The sequence below is a fragment of the Diceros bicornis genome, chromosome 4 (assembly GCF_020826845.1).
Source record: "Diceros bicornis minor isolate mBicDic1 chromosome 4, mDicBic1.mat.cur, whole genome shotgun sequence".
Lineage (NCBI taxonomy): Eukaryota > Metazoa > Chordata > Mammalia > Perissodactyla > Rhinocerotidae > Diceros > Diceros bicornis.
In genome coordinates this window covers 77,369,039-77,393,816 of record NC_080743.1, presented here as the reverse complement: position 1 = coordinate 77,393,816, position 24,778 = coordinate 77,369,039, and the positions used below count along the sequence as shown (strand labels likewise).

At 42.8% G+C, this 24,778-nt stretch overlaps 1 protein-coding gene across 1 annotated transcript in view; it reads left to right on the top strand.

Moving 5' to 3' along the window:
• LPGAT1 (lysophosphatidylglycerol acyltransferase 1) overlaps positions 1 to 24,778 on the top strand; it is a 321,343-nt gene that overhangs the window by 182,219 nt on the left and 114,346 nt on the right. The gene's annotated exons all lie outside the window — the stretch shown is intronic.

The following is a 24,778-nucleotide window of genomic DNA, read 5'->3' as shown; positions in this document are numbered from 1 at the left end:
TTTTGAAAGAAGAAGTAAAAGGAATTAGTATCTTATTAGACATTAGGGAAGTGGGTGAATGGTGACAGGGGGAGGAGTCGAAAATGACCCCAAGGCCTCTGACCTGTGTGAAATTTTGGAGTATCTGCCCCACATCCTTAACCCCTTTCTCTGAGAGCTGTCCCCTCATTCACTGGGAAGGGTCTTTGTCCTGGAGCCTTGTTTTGGTGGCACTCCAACACTCCTTCCATTTCTAGGAATGGACTCTTCCCTCCTTCTGGGTATTGCCCACTCTCTACCATCCCTCCATGGTTATTGTGCAGGCCACTGTGCTAATACACAACCCCTGTCTGGGGTACCTGACCCAAGGTGGATCAATGAGAACTCTTCCTCAACTTGGCACTAGAACTGAGAAAGTGATGTCTGTCTCTCTCTAGGAGGTTGAAGATGGGATTGGTGACCTGCTACTGGCCTCCTTCTTCCACATGGACCAAGGAGCAGAGGAAGCCAGTCTGCAATATGGAGAAGAATGAAGCACATGCAGACACGGCTTCCAAGAGCAAGCCTGGGTGGGCAGCTGTCTGGATCCCCGAAGGCTTTCTGCATGTACGTCCTGTTCTTGGGTTCTGTGAGGCACCCTCTAGCTTCTTCATATACATTTTAAGCAACTACTTCTGAAGTTGGGAAATCAGGAGTAGCCGCTGATTCTAAAGAGAAGCTACATCAATTTGGAACTTTTGTGCATTAACAGTGAGTTTACTGGAGGTAACCAAGCTGGACCTCACTTGGAGTTGTCATAAAGAAATGCCAACACTTGGTGAGTAGACTCCTAAGTGAAGAAGGAAGCCGTGGGAGTGGGTAAGATCTCCCAGAGAGAAAGTATGGAGAGAAGTTCAGAGGAACCTTGCAGAACAACACATTTAGAGATTAGTTGGAAGGTGTAAAGGCGAAGAGAGGGATTTACCAGAGAGTTGAGGAAGCTAGGATGGTAGTGTCCAAAGTATCCAAGGGAAGAGCAAATTCAAGGATTTTAACGCACATGGAGATATGGGTGACTTTGGGCAGGCTTTGGGGTTGGTTGAGTCAGCAGCTCAATGATGCCACTTAGAACCCAGGTTCTTTCCACTTCTCTGCTCTGCTGCACTCGGCACTGGCTTCATCTAAGGGTTGACTCCTCCCTTGGTTAAGAAATAACTGCCAGTAACTGGCACGGTGGAAGAGAGATAGTGAATGTGTTCCCAGCCATGGAATCTAAACTTTCTTCAATCTGATTGGGCCACTTTAGCTTGTGTGCACACCTCTAGCCCAGTAAGGTTCACCAGAGAAATGCCATTTACTGATTGGCTTAGACCAGTGAGGAGCTACTCCTTAAACTAGGGGTGGGATCAGCATCCCCTGAAGTGTAGATGATTGCGCTCCACCTGAACATGCTCAGGGTTCTGTTGGAGAAGAAAGGGGACTGGAAGCATCAGAGGCAATGAACAGTCCTGCACAAGGACTGCATGAGCTGGTCCTGCCTCGCCCAGTTCTTGCTCTCTGTCTTTGTAAAGTTCTTAGAATGGACTAGGTTTCTTTCTCCCTCTGATCTTCTCATATGCTGATCCCTCCGTGGGGAATAGTCTGCACAATATTTGTTGCCTAATTCCAGTTCTTATATTAAGTCTCACTTAAATATCATTGCTTGAAGAGAACTTTCCAATCCTCATAAACTAAATCAGGTCCCCCTGCATCCCACGACTTGTGTCCCGATTGGAATCTAATTTCCAGTTGTAATTATGTTTCTATTATGTTCATTTGTAGCTCTGTGGGGCAGGCGCCATGTTTGTTCTGCTCACGAGTGAATCCTCAGAGGTTGGCACACAGCAGATGCTCAAGAAATATTTGATGAATGAATAAATTAGATAGTTCACCCACTTCTTTTTCTAACTTATACCTATTGTTTTTTTTAAGCACTTGAAATATCTTTGGAGGTTACTTGAATGCAAATATTTCTACAAAACAATATCTCTTCCAAAAGAATGATGACTTTAAATGAACGTAAATAACAGGGGATGCTTTGAAAGCTTACAAAGTCCAAGTAACGGGGGAGGGAGGTATTTTTATCATGTTCAAGTAATTTATGCTTCATGTCAGTTAAGCAGATAAAGATAAGACTAGTGAAAATTGGTGAACTAGTTAAATGCGGTCCTTGTTCTACTCCCTACCTCATTAGTTAATTACATTAACCGTTTGTTGAATGCCTCCTCTGCACCAGCCATTGGGCTGGGTTATAAGACTTGGCCTTGTTTCATGAAAGTTTACCTTAGAGTCATTCTATCAAGTAAGGCGAGAACCAAATGAATACATTTTAAGAACGGTTTTCTACTACAAAGATTACAACAAATAAGTTTTCCTGGTTAAACTTTAGATAATTCAATTAATTTCTATTATCTAAACATTCTGGTATGCTTTGCTAGTCAGAGTTTCTACACAGGAGGGGCTTGAGGGCCAGCAATCTATCAGGAAGAGAGGCTGGAAGCTCATCTTGAAATCATGTTAACACAGCAAGCACGCTGTTTCTGCTCAGACTGTATGGATATTTGGCGTGGCTAGAGTGGCTTTTGGAAATTCTGGGATAATTCCACCATTGCCTCCTCCCAACCACCCGTTGGAGTTACCACTGATCCTAGTTAACTGAAGCATAATTGTATTTTGTTTCTCAGACTTTCAGATATCCCAGGCTTCAAAATCCACTAAGATTTCAAAAAGAAAACTTCAAAGGGAGGAAGCAGCAGTAGTCTGCTCTGATAACTTGTTTATTAATTTATTTTCCAATTGCCCTGTCCTCTTTTCTCAGAGGGCTACATGGGTAAGAACCTGACTCTCAGGCTGATGTCCATGACTGGCTATGAGATAGAGAATATGTAAATCTTTTGGGGGGGGGGGTAGTTTTTGGCCTTGAAAAGAAAAAAAAGGAAAATGATTAGAATGCCAAGTTAAAAATCTGTAAATTAGCAATATGAAGCATACATTTGCCTGCTTTATAGGGATGTCATGCCAACAAAATCAGAGGAATGTGCTGTGCAAATACAAAGGATGTAATTTAATAGTTTCCAAATGGCCTTTCTTGTTTTATTATCAACCATCCACTCTTCACACATCAAAAAAAAAAAAAAAAAAGACTAGTTTGCATTTATCCTCAATTATGCTGAATGAACACATTTCACTCAAGAAAGCAAAACTAGACAGGCCTGGTTTAGTTGCACCATCAGATATTAATATACTGTTTTTGAAGATAAATGCTTTATGACCTCAGAATGAATCAGCTCTTGGGGCAAGGAGATGTTGAACGCACAGGCGGGAACGCCTGCCCTCCGCTGTACGTGGTGTGCTTGTAGCACAGAGGGGCTGAGCATCACGGTCACGCCATGTCTGTACCACATATAAGCTGGATTAGCAGGACTGTGTGAACTTGGACTTCATTCTCTTTCTCTTTCCTAAATTCTGCTCAGGAAGCCAGGTTTTGTGGTTATACAGTCCTACTGGGTGGAAGCTCATAATGATAATGACACTCCTAATAATAGCTAGCAGTAATTGTGTACCTATCACGGGCCAGACGCTGGGCTAAATGCTTTTCGTCCTCATCTTTGGAACCCTCCCAACATCATTATGAGATATATTTTATCATCTTGTCATTTTTCTCATTTTGCAGGTGAAGACATGAGCACAGAACAGTTCAGTCACATGCCCGAGGTCACAGCTGGGGTTTAAACTTAAGTGTGCCTGGCTCAGAAGGAGATCATCTGAGAAACTAATGAGCTGAGGTTTCAGGGCCCTTCACTTACATGGCCCCTTGCAAAGCCCCGTGCCTAATTTTGTGTTCGTAATTTTGTGTTCCTTTTCTTAAAGAATCCCCCCACGCCTAACCCCTACAAACTGTGTTAGTTGCAGTCCCCACAAAACATGGATCCAACCCTGGCTTGATTTTAGAGGCTTCATTCTTAATCTCCAAACCATAGTTTCTAACCAGTGATAAATAATCTGAATGTCAAGGACTATCTTATTTCCAACACAAAGTAGGTGCTCAAATCAACTCGAAGGTTGAATGAAACACAGATGACTGAATAAATGTCCTACTTGAAAACCCTGCTGTGGACTGATGGCTACTGTAGGGCGAACACTGTGAGATGGATTAGAAAGCTGTGAAGCCAGGATGCCTTGTAAGGCCTTACGAGAAACTGGTTCTTTCCTGACATAGGGCACAGAGTAGCAGTCGAGCTTTCTCCAGCATATGAGAGCAGACAGAAAGTGTAGACTCTTCTCTGTGTCTGTCTACTATCATGGAGAATGCCACGTTGGTGAATTTGCAGTGACTTCCTCTTTGCAGGCACTTCCATAAGAGAGACCTCATTTCACTTGGCTTATCCAATTAACAAAGGCAGACAAACAAATTGAAAGGAAGTCCCTGAGGTGGCTGAGTCTCGGTGTGCTAAGCGGATAAACAACATAATTGGAATCGCCTACCCTGATGAGAGCACTGTGCTCAGGGCTGGCTTTGAACAAGTAGTTCTAGTTTTGCAAGAGCCTGCTAGTGTCATTTCAAGGAAAGGCTAGGAGGAAATGTGTTTAAAATGTGTTTAAAACAAGAGTTTTAGTTAGACACACAGATGGTGAGGATTGATACGTACTGGAAGTAACTATTGAAGGAAGCTGGAGAGTGCATATTCCTCATGCCGAAAAAGTAGTTGTCTCCAAGCAAGGAAACTGGGGAGTTCTCCAGGACTCTTCCAACCTGGAAATTCCAGTGTCCTACTGCGATGTGTTTTCCCCATGATTTACGCTGAACTATGTGTCAGAATGAGGAGATTCTAAAGAAGGTGGACCGTCCTTGAGAGCAGTTAGTGGTGGTTACCAGAATCACCTATGCTTTTCTGCACCTGACTCCAGGGTCCCCTGTCCAGGTTTCATGCGGATATGCTCACCTGATTCAGAGGAATTTGGCCCACCCAGATCTTGATGCTTTGCATACAAAAGAAATGACTTGGTATTATACAAATTAAGGCCAAAGGTCCTTGCTCTTCTCTGTAACAGTGGAACAATTAGCAAAGTCACAAATTGTCTGTTTGTCAGATATTAGGGCTACTCATGGTTTAGTTTTAGGAACTAATTGCCTTAGTAAGAGGTGTCATGACTTAAAATAGGTGGCTTTCTGCACAAATCAATCAACAAATTTAATGCCACTCTAGTCAATATCCTAATGGGATAACAAGCAGAAGGAGGAAGAAGAGGAGAAAGAGAAGAACAAGAAGAGTAATAAGGTAATGAGGCAATTGCTTTCCTTTTCATATACTAATACACATTACAAATGTTCAGGTATATACATAGTAATTAAAAGTATGACTCAGAAATCTCACTACTAGGTATTTATCCAAGCAAAATGAAGCTGACGTTCACATAAAAATCGAATATTTACAGCACACGTATTCATCATCACCAGAAGCTGGAAACAAATTAAATGTCCCACAGCTGGGGAATAAATAAATGAACCGTGGTACATTCACACAGTGGAATACTACTCAGCAGTGAAAAGGAAGGAACCATTGATACATGCAACAACTTGGACGGATCTTAAAGACATTATGCTGAGTGAAAGAAGCCAGACGCAAAAGGCTACACACTGTATGATTTCATTTATAGAACATTCTGGAAAAGGCAAAACAATAGGGACAGGAAACAGATCAGTGGTTGTCAGGGGTTAAAAGAGAGGGGAGGTTTGGCTGCAAAGGGGCAGCATGAGGGAATTTGGGGGAATGAGGGAACTGTTTTCTATCTTACACAACTCTATGCATTTGGCAAAACTCAGAACTATACACTCCAAAGAGTGAATTGTAGTGTACGTAAACCAAAAAATACAATAAACCAGTGTTACACTAGTACAGGTATAGACAGATCAACAGAACATCATAGGGAGCTAGAAATGGAATGAAGTATAAATAGTTAATTAGTTTTGCTAAAGATCGCATTTCAAACCCATGGGAAACGATGTATTATTTAATAAATGGTGCTGGGAAAACTGGTCTTTATCATTAAAAAAGTTACCTACTTCACACCTTAAATCAAAATAAATTTCAGAAGGATTAATTAAAGATTTAAACGGAAACAAAAATGAGAATATTAGAGGAAAATACAGATTTTTAAATAATCTTGGAATGACGAAGAACTTTTTAAGGATAATATAAAAGTCAGAAACCATAAAGAAAAAAAATGAATCGATTTGACATGAATCAAAAACTTTTTAAAAACTTGGTAAATGCTGGCCCGGTGGTGCAAGTGGTTAAGTGTGCGCGCTCTGCTGCGGCAGCCTGGGGTTCCCCAGTTCAGATCCCAGGTGCGCGCTGATGCACTGCTTGGCAAGCCATGCTTTGGTGGCGTCCCATATAGGGTGGAGGAAGATGGGCATGGATGTTAGCCCAGGGCCAGTCTTCCTCAGCAAAAAGAGGAGGATTGGCAGATGTTGGCTCAGGGTTGATCTTCCTCTCACACACATACACACACACACACACACACACAAAAAAACTCGGTAAAATAAACAAAGAATAAATATTAACAAGTCAATAGACAAATGACAAAGTGGGAAAAATATCCACAACGCATGTGATAGTCAAAGATATCTGTAGTGGGTGCTGGGGTGCACCACCCAGATCCCACCTTCAGTACTGGAGTGTTAATCCTCCAGCTGTTGGGAATGTTGGTGCTAACAGCTCACAGCTGGGTGCCTCTCTTGCAGCTGTCCACAGCTGAAGAGGGCCACTTTGCCCGAGGTCATCCCTCCTCCTTTGGGGCAGCCCTCATCCAAGGACTGGTCAATGAAGGGGTATAAAGGCCTGGCCCTCTCACCTCAAGGCAGAACTGTAAAGGGTCATCCCAGCTCCAGGGCTCCCCATGGAGTCAGCTGAGTGAGGCTTTCTGCCCAATCCTTTTTTCACTCCCCCTTAGGTGTTGATACAAAGTGTGCTCCCCCAATAAAGTCCTGCATGAGTCTGTTTCTAGGGAACTAAACCTAAGATAATATCCTTAATATGTAAAGAACTTTTACAAATCAACAAGAAAATAGAAGAATGAGCAAAAGACATAAACAACCAATTTTTATATGCACTATAATTAAAATTACCTGTACCTTTTGTTATAGCAACTTCACTTCCAGGAATTTATCATAGAGAAATAATCTCACAAATATGTAAAGCTATATAGTCAAGGCTGTCCACGGAAGCACTGCTTATAATAGTGCAAAATTGGAGACAGTCCTAATGTCCATCAATTGGTTAAATAAATGTCACAATATGCAGTTATTAAAAATAATGACAGATATTTGTAAACATGATACAGTGTTCAACATACAAATATATTCCTTAAAATACATTCTGTAAAATAGATTGCACAGTAACATATGTTTAAAATAGAAAAGCAGTCTGGAAGTTTATAGCAAATATTTTAGTAGTTAATATTTTTTAGGATTATAAGGGATGGTTATTTTCTTCCTCATACTTTGCTGTATTTTCTGAAAAAATTTTATAACAAGTAAGTGTTACTTATATAACCAGAAGAAAAATAAAGCTATTTTTAAAAGGATATTATTAGATAAGGCTTTAGTATGACATTCAAGCATACTGATTGAAATTCAAGCATATTTTCATTTTCTCATTTCCAATTATTTCAATTAAGGCAAAATAATTAACCTCAAAATTAACCTTAACAGCAATGTATAAACAAAATCTTAATTTATGGCTTTGCTGTTCATATTAATACATGAAAGTCACATATTACCTGTGTTGGACACCTGCTGTTTCTGTGTTTGTTTTGCCTGAGCGGTATCTAGTCTCCTTCTTCAGATAAGGGGTCTTGGGTTGTCTTTGGAGAACCATCCCTCTCTCTCCCGAGGACGTGAGGTTCCTGTGAGGCTGACCGCACAGACCCCTGTGAAGGAGCACATAACCCAACCACACCTCCCATCTGTCTGGCCACAAGGGCATTCAGGAGGTGCACGTGTCCCAAATCAGTCCAGTGAGAGTCAACTGCAGAACTGTTGCTGCAACTATTAGGAGAGCAATACTCTGTTTCAACTGGGTTGCTAAGCTGGTCAAAGACAAGCTTAGAGAAATGCTGCTGAGTATAGAGTCAACACAGAACAAAGCAGAGAGAAGACAGGGAGAAAGAGACATTCCTAAAGACAGTGTAGGTTCCTTTTAATCCATCTGTGCCCAAAGATTAATTCCTAGACTTCTCAGTTACGTGAACCAATAAACTCTCCATTTTTGCTTAAGCGTGTTTGAGTTGGGCATCCTTTGCATCTCAAAGGATGTGCTATTATACACATCCTATTACATCGTCATGAAAAGCAAAACCTTATTCACGTTTTCAATTTTTCAATCATTCAATTAAAATGTATTGAGCACTGTCTTAGCTCAGGCTGCCATAACAAAATATCACAGACTGAATGGCTTAAACAATGGGAATTTATTTCTCACAATTCTGGAGGCTGGGAAGTCCAAGATCAAGGTGCTGGCAATGTAGGTTTCATTCTGAGGCCTCTTCTCTTGGCTTATAGGTGGCTGCCATCTCACTGTGTATCATAGAACCTCTTCTTTGTGCATGCTGAGGGAGAGCTCCCTGGTATCTCTTCTTATTAGGGCACTAATCTCACCATAAAAGCCCCACCCTAATGACCTCCTACAGGCTCCGTCTCCAAATACCATCACGTTGGAGGTTAGGGCTCCAACATATGAATTTTAGGGGGTCACAGACATTCAGTCTATAACAAGCACCTAGGAGCCACTATACGCCAGTAACTAAGCTAATCCTAGGAATACAGGGGAGAAAGACACAATCTCCACCTTTAACAGGAGGCATACACTTGATGGGAACTCAACCCAGACAGTGGTCCTCCGGGGTGCCAGAGTCTCTTCCCAGGATCCTTCCCAGCCTCTAAGCAGGAGGTGGACCATCGTATTTTTCTCTCTTTGGACACTCTCTCCTGCTGGAGAAGCAGTATCTGCCTTCTCTTTGGCTGTCTCCGGCATTCTTTCTTTGGACTCTTCCATTTGTCTGTCAAGTCAAAAAGGCTACAGTAGGTGAACATGATGTAATCTATGCAGAAATAGAAGTATAATGATGTACACCTGAAATTTATACAATGTTATAAACCAATGTTACTGCAATAAACAAAAAATTTTTTTAAAAAGTGAAAAAAATAAAATAAAATAAAATTGTTAAAGAAAAAAAAAAAAAAACAGGCTGCAGTTGCCCCCATCAGGGAGGCCTGGGGTGGGCAGTCTGGGCCAGCTCTGCTCCTGGTAGTGACACAAATGCCCTTTTGTCCCGGTATCCTGCTTCTTGTGCTCTCTTCTTGTTGCCTGGACCTTCCTCTCCACTGGACGGAGTGAGATCCAGGACTTGGAGGTGGACTTAAAGAAAAAGGATAAAGGAAAAAAAGCTACCTCATGCCTAAGTCAAAGGGGTTCTGCATGAGCTCCATCCGGCCTAGACCATGGGCTCCACACTGGAGATCGGGGCCCATGTCTCAGAGTCACAGTCTTTGCCGTCACTCATTGTTCTCTGAGCATGGTTTCCCTCGAGGACCTCATGGAGAGGGGCTGCTGACCTGAGGACAGGGTCTGGGCCTTCCTAGGCTTCCTGGCCAAATACTATCTTAGTCTCACCACCATTCTCAACACACAGATGTGTATAAGATCTTCTGAGGGAAGTGCTCAGAATGAGAAAATAGCTGTGAGCGTAACTCCTCTTAACATAACCAGCTCAGCCAGATGGCTCTCTCAGAAGTCCCTCTTAGAGAATTTACGAGGTTGTAGATCACATCTCCAGAAGGGGAAAATAAGCACCCTCAGCAGATTCCATTAGAATAAGGGTAACTCATGAGGTCATGTCTGGTAATTATAGAATTATCTTAATTATTTTTTAATGTATTCAAGGCTTGAGAACACTGGCATTTTCATTATATAGTATAAACTTTCAAAACCAAGCCCAAACACTACTGGAGAAACTGCACAGATGAGCAGTGAGCCCCTGACCACACCTTTGAGACTGAGTGCCCTAAACTGGACTAAGTGATAACTGTTGACTTTACGGAGCTACCGACTGAATTTTTTTCTTTCCTCTCAATCCTGGAGAATCATAGAATTCAGCAACCTCTTAATCCAGTGGTTCTTCTTTTGGTGTACACATCCGAATCTCCTGGGGAGCTTTTGCAAACTTCACTTGTGCAGTACCCACCTCTGGAGCCTGGTTCAGTAGGTCTAGGGAAATGACCACTGATTAATCTCTAAATTAGCGGATGGGGAACTGAGACCCAGAGAGAGAAAGCAATTTGTCTAAGGTGACAATGAGCATTTATGAAAGGGCCAGGACTAGCACCCAGGTTTCCTGACTCTGATCTAATGTTCTTTTCACCATACAAGTAGAAGTGTAAAGAAATAGGTATTCTTACCCAAACTGCCTAGTTACCCTAAATTACCCAAGTGCCCACCTTGAAGAATGGAATGTGGCTCCCGTCTGTTTGGGAACACGGCTCAGTGATTTATACCGCTGCTAAACAGACAAGCCTGCTATTTGTGTAACAGCTGCCAGACGTATCTGTCCTTCATTTTCAAAGACAAGGCCACTTGGCCTTTGTATTCCACTGTAGTAGATGAGATAGTGAAATGTGTGACACATGTTTCCCCGTTTCCTGTACATGTACTCTTAATGCCCTGTGGTTTGTGGTTGTGGTCGCCTGTTTACAAAACCTGGCTCTCAAAGTCATGGTCAGCCCAAAGTCTTTGTTGAAGAAGAACTCACCATTTATGTCATACCTTCCCAGAAGGGCCTCTCTGCTGCTGTCCTTTTCTAGTCGTTTCTCCCAAAGCCATCGAGTTTGAATGTGGGCATTTTCATTGAACGCAGGAGATACACTTCACAACATCAGTCGAGAAATAATTATTTTTTGGGAGATAGTACATACCCAGCATCATGCTTATGTTTAACTCATGCTGTAGTTAGAAGGCATTTCAGGGTGTTGGGGAAAGGAACGCAAGCCGCCTCAGAACTCACTTTTGGAAAAAGAAGGTATTCACAGCACACCTAAAAGAACACTAAAATGCATTACTCCTGCTGAAAAACATCCTTTGGACACTCTGGGTAACTTCTGTCCCATCTCTCTACACTGGGCCTGTCCATAGGAGCTTAGCCACACAACATTATTGACCATCTCAAAAGTGCCACCATATTTGGCACAAATCTGGCACCTGCGAGTCAGATAGCTTCCTGGACACTTGGACTTGTCACCCGTTACAACCACCTGTGTTTTACAGTTGAGGAAATCTGGAGATTGAGCAATTAAAGCCCAGCCAAGGTTACTCACATGGAGTTCAGAGTTCAGCCAGTGCAGAGGGGAAACTCGCCGGGTTTCTAGAATCAAAGGACACTATAGCTGGAAGGGATTTCAAGAGGTCATTTGGTTCACTTATTTCACTCCAGGTGAACAATGAAACTGTCCAAGACTAATGATTGTCTGGGGACAAAGGCTTCTTAATGCCTCCAACCTCTTGGTTCAAGTTTGTACTTCCCTGCAGTTCTCCCTAAAGTCTACCTGAACTCTCTCTTGCTGTTACTCTGTCTACCTTCCCAACCAGTGTTTAATGGAAAGAACAGTGTTTCTCTATTGTGAGGACTCACTTGTTCTATTGAAGAGTCGGCTCCAGGGATGTCTTGAAAGACCCACTCGGAGAGGCTCTGTGGGGAGCTTCAGCAGGCAAAGGCAGATTATTCTGTATTTTTGGCTCTTTTATGCCCTGCCTGAATGCCAGGCAATTGTACTTCCCTGATCCACCCTCTCCAGGGATTATTTTCCCTGGAGGAGAGAAGGCTGAGAGACAAATCAATGGAATGCAAATATAGAAGATGTTGAGCAACAGCATCCATGACCATAGGAAACTGCAGAGTGAAGGTTTTCAGTTCAGGCTGATGGAAGGGATTTTTCTGATTCTGAGGGCTATTATTGAAGTAAAATCTGATGCAAAGGGAGGCTGTGGTGTCCCCTCCCCAGAGTGACTTACAGATGGGAGAAGGTCTCACCACAGGGATGATTTCCCTAGGCTCCCCAATGGGAGAAGAAAGATGGAGAAACTTTTCTTGGACTCTTCCCAACTTTGCAGTAGCTCTTCCCTTGGTCTGAAAAAGGACCAGTTCTAAGCATTTTGAAAGATCAGTGTGTGTGAGGAAACTAACAAGCTAACGGCAGCTCAATGAGATTCCCTTTGCATTCGGCTCTTGCCCTGCGTTAAACCAGCATGGACAAGCCTAAAATGAGATGCTTCTTATATGGCTCCCTGGGCAAAATTTTGAAAGCTAACAACTGACATATTCTTCTTGATATTTTCCCACCCTACTGCCTCCTTCAATTAGACTGTGCAGTGGAAGGAGATGCAGAGTTCTGAGATTGTTCCCATGTAGATAGGATTTCATTTCGTTAAGTCTCCTTCAGGGGTAAACTCTCTACTAGTATTTACATCAATTGCTCTTGAATCACTACCTACCATGAAATGCTTCAGTTGGGAGAAGAATTTCTCTTAAGCCAGTTCTCCCTAAAGGTAAAATGAGATATTTCAAACTCTGTGCAGAAGAGCTTTAAAGAAAAAAATACGACAAATCTACAGCCTGTAGATCAACTTTGCGGAACACTTCACCAATCTCTTCCGATCTACCAACAAGCATGTCCATCAGTTAGGAAGCATTGACTGAGCCCAGCTTTAGGCCAGGCAACGTGGGGTTTACCCCAAAGTATAAGGTTTAGTCTCCACTCTTAACAAGTATCTAAGCTACAACACTAACTCAGGCTAATGCAAGGAAATACACGTTTCATTGCTAAGTGGTGTTAGTGCAGCAAAGCAGTCGAGAGGCTTTTATTAAATGGTGCACAGCCTAAACTGCCTTTCAAGAAAGGGCAGATTTGGGAGAAGCAGAGTAAAAAACAAACAAACAAAAGGAAGCAAACAGGAAAAAAAAAAAAAGTAGAAAGCAATTTATGAAAATTTAAACTAGCATCTAAGATTTTTTAATTATAGATTATTTCAATCATATAAAAACGTGCAGAAGCCCCATGGACTCATCACTCTGCTTCAAACTTTACCAATTCATGGACAATCTTGCTTCATCTATCCCCCCATCCACTTTCCCAACATCCTGGGTTATTTTGAAGCAAATCCCAGGCACTGTATCATTCCATCTGTAAATATTTCAGTATTTTAGTAGCATTTTGATGTAAGCAGGATCAAATTATACAGGTCAGAGCCTGTTTCAAAAAAATCTGAAAATCTTGGCACAATAAAAAGATCCCCCAAGCCTCAGCCAATGGCACGTTTATTCCCAGTTCTAATATCCCAGCACATCAGAAGAAACCTTGACTTTTTTTTCAGAGAAAATTGAAATAAAATATATATGTCCAGGGCCGGCCCCGTGGCTTAGTGGTTAAGTGTGCGCGCTCCGCTACTGGTGGCCCGGGTTCGGATCCTGGGCACACACTGAGGCACCGCTTCTCCGGCCATGCTGAGGCCGTGTCCCACATACAGCAACTAGAAGGATGTGCAACTATGACGTACAACTATCTACTGGGGCTTTGTGGGGGGGGAAAGGAGGAGGATTGACAATAGATGTTAGCTCAGAGCCGGTCTTCCTCAGCAAAAAGAGGAGGATTAGCAGGGATGTTAGCTCAGGGCTGATCTTCCCCACAAAAAATAAAAAAATAAAAATAAAGACATCTGTAAGAAATCAGTCACTTCAACATAATCTTAAAAATAAAATAAAATATATATGTCCAGAAATACTCGCTTTTTGCTATAATGCTTGGACCTTAATGGAATGTCAGAAGCTTGTGGACAAACACTTGTCCCTGTACATCTGCTGCAACTTAAGTATATTCCTTTATTCTATTTTCAACATAGATCAGAGTGGTATTTCAGGAAGACACGCCTTTCTTAAATCAGGGTCCAACAAAAGTGGCCAGCGGAATCTGAGGATGGTGGGACAGTCTGGGGCCAGGAGGTGAAAGTGCAGCTGGGGAGGGGAGAGAGCAGGGTGGAGTGGGGGGCGGAGAGGGCACAGAGACTCTCAGGGCTCCGGCTGGATGCGGAAACCGAGTGGGAGGCAAAGAATGAAAGTGGAGCATGTTAATCTTGGAACGAGGATGAGTCATGCAGAAAATGAGATGCTTTCCCACTGATGCCTTGAATAATACCCCTTGACTGGGAAAAGAAGCCAGATGAATGCTGCTCTTGATCATGGTGGAGATGGAATGTGGCATACAGAGTGTGTAGGTCAAGGCTGGGCATCCTTCCTAGCTCTTCCACTCTTCCTGGGTGACCTGGAGCAAGCCAGCTAACCTCTCAGGATCTTGGACTCCTCATCTTCCACAAAAGGCAAGCAGAGCTAGGTTATCTCTGGTCCCCTGGAGACCCAGGATTTTCAACAATTCGGTTAACTGAAATGTATTGTAAAAGGGCAGATAGATACGAATTTGGGATGACCTCTGGATGGTGGTTGCTGGCAGTGGTAAACAGCAGTAGCAAGTGAGACAACCCAAACCATGTATAGCTCTAATATGGAAAAATAAAATAATGGCACTAGCCCACACGTACCAAGTACTTATGTGTCATTTACTCTACTAAGCAGTTTATATCATCCCATTTAATTTTCACAACAGCCCTATGAGATAGGTTCTCATATTATCACACAATTAGGAGGACACTGAGGCACAGAGAGGGTAAGTAATCTGCCCAAGAAACACTGCCAGTAAGTAGGGAAGCCAGAATCGACCCCAGATCTGTTTCAATTCTAAACCCTTAACCCCTGTATGACATGCTCTCCTATTATGCTAGAGTGCACAAAATAATTATTAAAGTCTTGTACTCTATCTCTCAATTAAAATTCAGAAACATTCATTAAATATCTATCTGACACAGGAACCAGCTTGAAGAGGGTGTCACTGGCTAAATCTGGGACAAATTCAGCACCAAAATTAAGTACAGCGGTGAATTATAACCCACTGAAAAAATAGGATTCATGAGTCCCCTTACTGATAATATTATCTATCGATAAATAAGCAGAACACTGAGGGTTGACTGGTAAATGTGGAGGGACTGCTGGAGCTGGAAAACCATCATCTGGTAATCATCAGAGTCAAGATGAGATCAGGCAGGAACCATCAATGGATGCTAAACTTAAGGGGGAAATGTTAACAAGCAAGATATTCGCGAGGTCTTAACGTATCTTTCCAAAGACTGCTTATTAGTTCAAAGGAAGAAAAAAAATTAATTATACAGTGGAGAAATTGGGCAACACCTTGAAGGGTGAGAAAAATTTACATTACCAATAAGGGGCAGACGGATGTTGTGTGCCTCCTGCTGTGACACCCTTAGAAGGACAAAATGTTAATTTTGTAATATCCCAGCCAAGAATGCATAAACAAAACATCAGACAAATGCAATATGGGAATGTTCTACTTAAAAAAAAAAAAAAACGGAAATGGGAACTGTCTTGAAAAACCTCAACATCATAAAAGACAAAGAAAGGCTGTGGAAATACTCCAGCTTAAAGAAGGCTAAAGGGTAAGACAATTAAACGCAAGCCTGACCCCAGACTTGATGCTGTGCAGGAGGCGGGAGTGTGGACAATGCTACAAAAGACATTGCTAGATCTACCAACAAAAGTGGAATAGAAACAGTACCAATGTAAATTTATAAAGTTGATAAATGTACTGTGGTTATGTTGAGAATATTCCTATTATTAGGAAATGCACACAGTATTTGGGGTGAAGGATGTTGATGTATGTAACTTACCCTCATATGGTTCAAAAAAGAGAGAAGGACAGAGCGTGCAAATACTAAAGCAAAGGGGGTAATGTGAACAACAGGTGAATCTAGGTAAAGGCTATATGGGGTTTCCTTGAAACAGTTTCTAAGTTTGAAAATATGTCCAAATAAGGAGATTTTTAATTTTTTTTTAAGTCAATCTGCTATGACATTAGCAAGAGGTGGTCAATCTCTGAGTTCTTAAATTGTGTGGAAGAAAAAGGAATGACCTGCGTCGAGCCATGAGAATAATTGTCATCAAACAGGAGATGCTCAAGGCTGAGCTGATTCCTTGCAGTTTAGGAGTTCACCAACCAACACGAGGAGTTATGTGGGTCACACAGAAAACAGGCTCCCAAGTGAACAAATTATGGAGTAATTCCACTGTGAGAAACACCAGGAAAGCCAACATCTTTGTATGTGTAAGGAAAAGATTTTCAGGCATGGGTCTAGAGCCTACTTATTTCAACACAGGTCTACCCAGCAGAAGAATTAACCTGTTCAAGCTCATCTTCCATTTGCTGCTCCTTGAAATATACCGGGACTGGAAGGTTCTGTGTCAGTTGGGATAGGCAGTTACACAAGGAGTAAACTGCTAGCATTGACAAGGACACAATACATGCTAGGGCTTGAGGAAACTCTAGAATGAATGACAAATTAGTGGACAACTTTGACAATGGGATTATCATTATTGCCATAGACTTGAGTGAGTTACTATGGCTAGGCCCTGGGGATGCAGAAAGGTAAAAGAAATGATCCCTGTCCTCAAGAAGCTTTGGGGAGAGAGAAACGTACAAAGGTACATTACAGGGGAGCAGATGAAAAGAACCAAATGAGTATTCTTGTCACTGTATGCTCGAGTTTATGGAATAGGACAGACAGGAAAAGCTATTGTGGGTACGTGACGCCAACTAAGCGGTACAGGTAGGCTTTTCATTCAGTCAGTCATTCTTTCGTTCTTTCAATAAATATTTGTTTTGTTTTCTAATTGCAAGGTACTATGCTAGACACTTAAAGAGAACAGTGTGATAAAAAAATGATGCTGAGAGAAAAAGGAAAAGGCACATTTGGGGATTAATTACTACTAATAATACCTAAAATGTAATGGGTTCTGCAGTAGTTTCCCACGGCTGCCATAACAAATTACCACAAATTTAGTGGCTTAAGACAACAGAAATTTATTCTCTCACAGTTCTGGAGGTAGTAGTCTGAAATCAAGGTAGTGGCAGGGCTGTGTTCCCTCCAGAGGTTCTGGGGGATGTTCCTTTCTTTGCCTCTTCCAGCTTCTGGTGGCTGTTGCCATTCCTTGACAATCTCTGTTTCCACCTTCACATGGTCTTCTCTTCTGTCTGTCTAGTCACCCTTGTGTGTCTCTTATTAGGACCCTTGTCATTGGATTGAGGGCCCACCAAGGTAATCCAGGATGTTCTTTTTATCTCAAGATCCTTAATTACACCTGCAAATGACCCTTTTTCCAAATAAGGTAACATTCACAGTTTCCAGGAATTAGAACATGGGCATATCTTTTGAGCGGGTCACCATTCAACCCATTACAGGCCCTTTCCATGTGCCAGGCATTGTCCTAAGCATTTTATACGTATTAACTCATCTAATTCACAACAGCCCAATGAGATAAGTTATTATTTTGGTCCACATTGAGGAAATGGAGGCACAGAGCCATTTGGTAACTTGGAACCATAACTTAAGATAATTTGGCTTCAGTGGTAAGATTGTGTTGAGGAGGAGGGAGAGATAAGTTTGAATAGACAAGTTGAGGTCACATGCAGGATGCCTTAAATACCTAGATAAAATGTTGTGCCTTACTCCGTGGGTGATGAGCACCCTCTGAGGGTTTTGAACAAGAGCATCATGTAAGCATTGATGTATGGGAATATTGATCAGAAAGCACTGTGTTAAATAGGTTGGAGGAGGGCGGGAATGGGAGACCTATCAGAAGTGCTCACATAATTGCTATGAGAGATATGTAGGCCTAGACTGGAGGTCTGGCAACAGAAACAGAAAAGAAAACTTAATAGCTCATCCTTTTTTCATCCCAACATGTAAAGCCAGACTCTCTTTTCCATTAGACTTAGCTCTTCCATCTTCTTAGTTCCATACCAGAAGGCAATTGAGAGATAAGACAATCTCCATTTGCCCCAATTTAGTAGATACTGGTTTTCCATTAAAGGATTGCTCTCAAATTTGAAGGCACCTGAGCAGCACCTAGAAATGCAATCCCCATTGTTTTGATTATGGTCACTCTTAAGACAATGGCACTTTGGGGACTGAATGATGTCTTTCTTGAGGTTAAGAGATGGTCAACTCTGACCTTATAATGGAATAAAGCCTTGAAGCCAATGTAAAGCATAAATAAAGTCAATAACAAGCACTCATGGCAATGGTCTGTAGATGCAGCGACCATGAAGCTAGATCTTTGCCCTCTTCCTCCAGAATCAGCAGACAGGCAGAGGGAAGCATCTCGAGAATCAGCAGACAGGCTGTGGGAAGCATCTCTGTTCTCACCCCCAACCAACTCTTCTTGGTGACTATTGCTGCTCCTGGTGCAACCTGAATGTTAAACACCACTTATTCATTTTTCAGTCTCAGACTCCTTGTGAGGATTCGATCAGTAACCCCTGATGGAAAAGGCATTTCCCATTGGATAATAAAAGGTTTGAGTGCAAGAGACCCCCAGTCATACTCTGAATCTTCAGCCCAACCTATTATTCAGACTAGTGTACTTCAGGGGCCATAAACACTAGTCAGAAGAACAAATGTTTCCAAAAGCTGTAAAGTAGTTATTTTTCTCTGACACAGTGAAAGCAAAAACTGAAATGCTTATTCACACCTGGAGTTTGATTAACTTTAAGGAGTGCTTTCCTACAAGGATAAAACATTTGATTTCATTTAAAATTTTTAATATAAAAGTGAGATCATTCATTACAATATAAAGTTCAAATATGGCAGATGAATATAAAATAAAAAGTAAAATTAAAACATTTTTAAGTTTGAGGATACTTCTTTTGATGGGACTATCTTAACTCCATGTAATATCCTCTTTATAGGGTTAAAAAAAAAATGAGTTTCGAATACCTTGGTTCTCGAAGTGTGGTCTGGGGGCCACCAACACTGGCATCTCCCAGGAGCTTACTAGAAATGCAGAATCTGTCTCCACTGCAGACTTTATTGAATCAGAATCCGCATTTTAACAAGTCACCCAAGTGAGGGATCAGTATTTTCACTAACGTAAGTCCTTTGGAAGGCATCCCAGTTGTTAAAGAAATTGAACGTAAGAAGTGGATGAAAGCAGTAGGCAGAAAAATTAACTAATTCATTCTACAGAGTTATGTGTGAACAGGACCCAATTTTGGAACACATCACTAGAGACTCAGACTTTGGAGTGACCTGTTAAAGAGGTGTCACTCACAAGTAGGCCACCTCCCCTTAGTCCTTATAGTAATTACAAATTAATAAGAAAAATCACAGAACTAGAAACTTTCAGAACTGATATGAACGACAGAATGTGTAGTAGTTAGTGCCTGTGAGACCTTGAGCCTCAAACTGCGTTTGTAATTTGGGCATGAAGTTAAAAATCAACATGTTGCTGGTGTGATTAGGGCCTCACAAGCCTTGAGTAAATTTCTTCATTTCTTGGAGTCTTAGTCTATAATCTGTAGAATCCGCCCTGCAAACTTCACAGGGCCATCACGCACCTTGAATAAGGGATTTGGAAGTACTTTGAAAGCTGTATGAGAACCTAGAAGGTTATCATGGCAGATTTTAAGGGTGGGTCCCAGTTTCATCCAATTAATGGCATCTTGTGTGAGATAACATCATGGCAAAAGAGTGGTAGCCTGATTGAAGAAAAAGGTGAGCTAAATAATAAGAATGTGTCATGGTGTTTTCTACACTATCCAGAAGAAAAGGGTCAGCTGATTCTCATGTTCCAGCATAGACAGGGAACCATGGTGTTCAAAAAGGATCTGTTCAATGAATGCATGAATTACTAAGCTTGAAAAAGGTAATTTATCAACATGCATTCATTCAACAAATATTTACTGAGCCAGGCTGGCTAGGGATACAATGGTGAGCAAAAGCACACACTGCCCTTGCCCACATGGAGCTTACAGTCTAATCAAATATTCATGTGGATAAATGTTAATATCATCATTGCTCTGTGCCACAAAAGAGTAGGGCAAGGAACCAGAAGAACTTGTACCAGAGCAATTTGACCTGGTCAGAGGGAATAGAGAAGAATTCCCTGAGGAATGGCCCTTGAACTGAGAGCCGAAGGATGAGCAAGAACTAAGGTGGGGAAGAGGGGAGGAAAGAGTGTCCCAGGCAGAGGGAACAGTGTGCACGGGACTTTAGGCAGGAGGGAGCATGCGAACGCATGGTGGTTGGAAAGGCCAGTCCTGTTAGGTGGAGTGATGCGATGAGGCTGGGGAGGGCAGCCAGGGCCAGATCATGCCCAGCCCTGTGCACTCAAGTTTGATTCTTCTCCTCAGAGCACTAGGAGGCCACTGAAGGATCGCAGCTGTGATGGTGCTGGTGGTGGTGGAGGATGTGTATTTTGCAACCACCAGATCTGGGTTTTGGAAAGATCACTCTGGCAGCAAAATGGAGTATAACTCAGGGGCAGAAGGGCAGAGTACATGTGTAGAGACAGGCAGGAGATTTTTACAGCCTAGGAGAGACAGTAGAAATCTCTCCTTCACGGAAGACCCAACTCCTCTGGTCGAGTTCTCGCCTCTCCGTGCAGCGTGGCTTCTGAGAGGCCCTGGCCACCAAGAGGGAGGCAGGCTCTGTGCAGTGAGCTCTCCCCTCTAGACAGAGAAAGTAAACAAACTGGGGATCTAACCAGCAAATTAGTCCATTTTGAGTCCATGTGAATCAGTTCCCCCCAGGTAAATGACAAAAATGCAGTTTCTGAATCTGCAAAGTTGAAAACTCAGTCCTGGATTAACGGTGACGCCAAAGACAGGTAGCCTGAAAGGCCCCACCAGAGAGGATCAGCCAGGCAGCATCATCTCCTTTACTCACATCTTACTCACATCCAGTTATAGGCCATCTCCACAAGCCCTCACTGAAAAGATGTGGAAAGTAAGGCCTAGAGAGGTTTAATAATTTGTCCAAAATTACACAGTAACTTTTAAGGACCAGTTCCCTGAACTTTCTAAAACTCATTAGGTACATGATTCTTTCAAAATGCTCTACTGATCAGCATCATCTTATAGAGAGTAATGGAGAGAGTCACAGAGACATTCTTTTAAATTAAATTTTATTTTTGTTTAAACTTCTGTATTTGGTACTTTAATTTCAATCTCCAGCCCGTAGAGTAGAAGGGCTAAAGAAAGAATGGGCATGCAGTCTCAACCTTAAACCTGACTGCCTGAGCCTTCAATAATTCCTGGTATTATGTAACACTGCACCCAAGAAATTCACAAATGCTTTTAATGAGACTTTCTGTATAGTTGTCAGTGCCTTTATTTCAAGATTTAATCTCCAGGCAGGACTGGAGATTTTAGATCCAGTTTCCAATCTCCAAGAAAAATGAGTTTCCTTGGCTGCTCACTCTCACCTGCCATTCTGTAGCTTAATCAACAAATATAAAAAGCCCTGTGATTGTCCCGGCCTCTCACTGTACATTCTACTCTCTACACTGGCTGTTCCCCCTTTGCTTCCAAGTAGGGTTTCCTGCTCTGACTCTGTCTTTCTTATGGTTTCGCTTATACTTCGGAGCCCCTTTGTGATGTTCCTGGGCTTTATTACTGCATTGTTACTTGTTTCTTCATTTTTCTACTGCCTGTTCCCTCAGGGAGCAGCTAAAAGTTCAAACCTTGGCCCTCATGTTGTTGCTAGAGATTTTAGTTTATATTTGTAATAATTATTCAAGTACATTCCAAAACAAAACAAACCGATCTGATTTCCCCATCATTTCTGCTTTAAGATTGAACAAGAGAAGCGATTTACTGTCAACCAAAGTCAAATGTCATCTCGTTTTCACAAGTTTTCTTGTCTTTCCAAGGTACAGCTTCATACACATGATTTTTGATAACCCAGATTCAGAGGTGTGTCTGTGTTTAGCAGTTTTTACAAGAATCTTTTTAGACCTACACTTTGGATTGGTAATCTGCAGCCAGCTCCTCGAGCTCGGAAGCTCCAGGTTGGAGGAGCTTGGCATTGAGAGCAGGCGAGGTCTGGAGGGCTCTGATTGCAGAGTCTGTTAAACATTCGACTTTCACTCAAATTGGCAGTCTCTTTCCAAAAGGAGCATTATTCTGTCATCTTTAAAGTATGCTGAGTTGAGTCAGTTTGGATGTTAAGCCAATTACCAGGAGAGTTTTCAAGAATTAGGAAAAAAAACCCAAGCCATTTTACTCACCCTGGGGCCACATCCTCCAGGAGTATTGGTGAATAACGGTACAGTTTCCCTTCATTTTAACCCACTCCTGGATGTGTTAACAACATGCCAGGACAACCAGCTGAGAGAGGAGGAATTTGAGGTAAGCTACCAAAGTATTTTGACTACACAATGCCAGGGGGAAGAAAAGTTTATTTGACTGAAATGTTTTACTGTGATGTAAATGATATTACTCTTTTCACTTTTTCTGGAGTGCATGATTATAACTTTTCTCGACCTAGAAAATGTACCCCCACCCCTACTCCAGGTTATGAGAGAATAAAGCACATTGTCTGGGAAATGGCTTACGAGAGAAAAAAAATGCCTGGACAAAGTAGATTCTCATAAGTGACTGTGGAGTTGAATTGAACCTAACATCCTGTTTTCAAATGGATCTAAACATCTCCCAATTCAGTCTGTTACTTATTGAAGGGATTGCTATCCTGTCGCTGAGCATCCCTGCCTTGTACATCTCCTTATTGGTTCCTCTTTGGGCATTAAATTCTTACATTTGGAGGAATCTATTTTTTAAATGAAAGGACACAGCAGCTCCCAATAGGAAGCAAAATCGTCTTCCAACTGCCTCCTGGCCATTTCCATAGGACATCTTGACCTATAAGTGGTTCCTCAATTTCCATATACGAGGGGCTGGTTGGAAGGAGGTTTGAAGCTGTGTTAATGTCAACTGTCCATACCAAAGGAGAGGAGATTACGGAAGTCCCCAAACCCATCTCCTCACTCCTTAGCACTGCCACCATCCTGATTTCACTTCCAATTCAGCACATTAAAAATGGGCTCAATATTTTCCCCTTAAAATCAGCTCCTTGCCCCTCCCTTCCCAACTTCCTCACCTGTTTACAGCAGTATTTTCCTTGTCAGGTTAAAAACATTGGACCTATCTTCGTTAAATTCTCCTCCGTAGCTTTCACCCTCCCAATACCCCATTAATCATCAAATCGTATCAATTCTTCATTTGCACTGTCTTGGAAACTTTCCTCCATTCTTTTCTATCTCAGCAGAACAGAAGTAGAAGATGAGGATCTGGCTGTCTAGCCTGTATGGGGAGATGAAAAACATAACATATACAAGTGAAAAAAATGTTATAGAAATATTTTAAAAAAAGCAAAATAACATAGCTCCAAACAAGCCTTATATACAGATCCTGAGGCACTGGCTAGCACAGCATTTGTTCTTGTGGCAATCCAGAGCAGTCGTGGGTGCTTCCTCCTGTTCAGGGGCTGTGGTGAGGCCTCTGGGGGCCCAGCTCAGGCCCCTCTGATTCCGGCCATCCCTCCACCTTAGGATGAGGCAGGCTTCACTTCTAGACTAATCTCCACTCAGACCGCAGCGCATATATATCCAACTTAAACTAGTGGTAGCACAATTTATTAAGAGTATTTCATCGTAATTTAAAAACCTTATGTTTATATTTTACCTCCACCTGGACAGAAGATCATTCTTCTGTAATCTTACTGCCCTTCCCTTTCCCCATCGCAATCAGCACAGTGTTCCCCTGTTTGTAGTCTATAAATAAAATGTTTGTTAAATCACAGAGCCTTAGAATTTTAGAGTCAGAAGGAATTTTGAGCTCCTCTTGCCCCATCCTTTACCTTATAGATGAAGAAACAGGTCTAGAGAGATGAGCTGATTTGCCCAAAGTCACACAGCTGGTTAGTGACAAAGCAAGGACCAGAACCCAGGTGTCTCCTGCTTGAAGTCTGTATCCTAAATTGTCCTTAGATAATCAGTGGCAGAAATCTCTGACTTTACACAAGGTCTCCTGGGGATGCTGGCGACAGGGGTGATGTGCTTTACTGAAACATTTACAAAGATTCGGTTCACACCACTCGCAGGACTAACTCCTCAGCTTGGTGTTGAGCAGTCACAAGTTAAATGCAGCACTCGTTTACGAGTCTGTCGGCCTCACCTCAGTTCTTCTGAAAGGAGGGCTCCCCCTCCGGGCCCCTCCCTGGCTGCTGTCTGTCACATACCGGCCGCGCGGCCCGCCCCACGTGGACTCGACTCGGCGGATCAAAGTCTGTTTGCTGTCCGGCCCCCGCAGGTGTGCGGGGGTCTGCGAGGACCCGCAGCGCCTTAGCCCGGGCCCCGCCACGCCGGGGGCGCCCCGCCTGCCCCGCCCTGCCCCTCCCCCTCCCGCTGCACGCGGCCCGCGCCCCTTACCCTCCCCCACGACGCCCGCCGCTGCACCCGGCCGCGGCCCCCGGCCCACGCCCGGCTCCTGGAGGGAAAGGCCCCGCCTCCATCTGTTGGAGCCGCGACACCGCCCCCTCCCGCCCCGCCGAGCCCCCATCCAATAGCGCGCGCGGACGGGCGGGGCGCGGCAGCTGTCGTGAGGGGGTTCTGACCAATAGAGAAGCGTGCCGGGCCGAGTGGGCGGGGCGTCGAGGCCTTGTCACGCTCGGGTCCGTGTGAAAACGGGGGTTCCGAGTGCAAAGCAAAGTTTTTTTGTAAACCGTCTGCAAAGGCGGGGGGGCGAAGAAGGCGCCCGAGACCGGGCCGA